The sequence below is a fragment of the Octopus bimaculoides genome, chromosome 17 (genome assembly GCF_001194135.2).
Source record: "Octopus bimaculoides isolate UCB-OBI-ISO-001 chromosome 17, ASM119413v2, whole genome shotgun sequence".
Taxonomy (NCBI): Eukaryota; Metazoa; Mollusca; class Cephalopoda; order Octopoda; family Octopodidae; genus Octopus; species Octopus bimaculoides.
In genome coordinates, this window is record NC_068997.1 from 7,352,985 (window position 1) to 7,354,957 (window position 1,973).

The 1,973-nt window shown below is 38.3% G+C and overlaps 1 protein-coding gene across 1 annotated transcript in view; it reads right to left on the reverse strand.

Moving 5' to 3' along the window:
- Positions 1-1,973, reverse strand: part of LOC106874044 (uncharacterized) — a 138,799-nt gene that overhangs the window by 21,286 nt on the left and 115,540 nt on the right. The window lies entirely within an intron of this gene.

Sequence of the window (1,973 nt, forward strand, 5' to 3'; positions counted from 1 at the left end):
ACCACCACCACCACCAGCCAAAAGTATCTGACATGAAATCCCCATTGCTGTGTTGTGTAATCGATAGACGAACATGCTAACCAGTCGATAGGCAGATAACATGGTATCACATGACGTACTTCGGAGTATAGCTACACATGTTTGCGTGTGCGCATGTATACGTGTGTGTGTATGCATATATATACATACATACATATATATATATATATATGTGTGTGTGTGTGTGTGTGTGTGTGTGTACAAACGTGCACACACACACACACACACACACACATGCGCAAACACACATATATATATGTATGTATAGAAATTTATATATTTTTTTGTGTGAAAATATTATACAAAATTATGAAATTATGTAATACCGTTTCTGCTAAATTCCCTAAGATGTGGCATGAATATGTAAATACGTAACATTAATATGTAAATTTGTAATATTAAACGTTAACAAATATGAGTCGAAGGGAATTGATGTCGATGTGAATCAAACGTTGCCTGTTGAAGTTTTTTGCGGTTTTTCTTCTCAGTAATATTTCTGTTAATATGAATGTTTCACATTGTCTCCACGTCACAGATTTGTAGGACAGAGGTTTAGACGTTTCAGTCAACCATACCATATAACTGCTACTTATTTTATTGACGCTAGAGGGCGTAAAAATCAAAAGTCACATCCAAGTCAACCATCGCGTTATTCGAACTAACGACGTTAAAGGACGCACACTGCCATAATCATTGAACAGACACTTTCCTGCAGTTGGATTGGACCCAGAACCTTATGATTGCGAAGCGAACGTTTTAACCACATAGCCATGGTAAAGTTGAAAGATAGAGTGAGGATTTTTGGATTGGTATGAGTTTGCCTTCCGTTAATTGATCAGAATAATTTAAGCCCAACATTACAAGTTGAAGAGTGAGATGTGAAAATGCAAGCTATCTATTAACACTTCGCTGGACTGAACTAACGATGAATTATGATGTTACTAGAAAGCAGACGACAACGAAATACAGGCTGTTGACCTTTCGGTTAAAAGTGTGATTGCTCTATCAACCCGATTAGCTGCGATTCTATTATAATAATGGTAAATCTGTTCTTTAACCAGACATTTATATGGCGCTTCTCTTGTTCTATATGTTTCGTTTTTTATTCTCTTTTGTTTAAAAGTATTTTTATCTAACCTTTCAAAATTTTATATATCTAACACCGCCACAATCACCTCCCACTATTATCCGCGCCATCATCACCGTTGCTATCATCGTCATCGTAGTCACCACCAGCACCACCACCAGCACCACCACCGTCACCCTCTCCTCCTCCTCTTCGCCATCATCATAATCATGTCCAGCAACAATACTTCCAATGTATGTCAATCACAAAGAACCAGACAGGACCCGCGGGGGTTTGTTTTGTGTTAACACATTATAATAAGAAGCATTGTCTTTTCAGCTGATTTGTAGGGCGAGAAAAAGTAAAACAAAAATCGATGTTTTCGGTTATCTCTTGCCATGGATGTGTATGAATTGCGAAGATGATGTGCCAAAACCACATATTGCCAGGAACTAAATATAAAATTTTCACTTTCTTTTAGAATAAGAAAACTAATTATAGAAGCTAGTATTGACATAAGTAAGATGGCATCATTTAATAAATTCAATATCGGCGGCACTCGATTGCAAAATGCTGGTAAATTTCATAGAAATTAGAATTCATCTCATTCACCCTCACCTTGGTTTCGTGTTCTGGGGACAATCGAGGTTTTATAGTGAGGCACTCAGCAGTCATGACACCATAGCCTAGTATCTGGAGATGATTCCCTTGCGACACAGATCTTGAAATCATCCGAGTTTAATTGAAGCTTTTCCTTTCTCTGTTCCATATCATACTACATTTCCATCAGCGAGCGGAAGACTTCACATGACCCGTTCCCGCGTACACGGCGCACGCGCACACACACACACACACACACACACACACA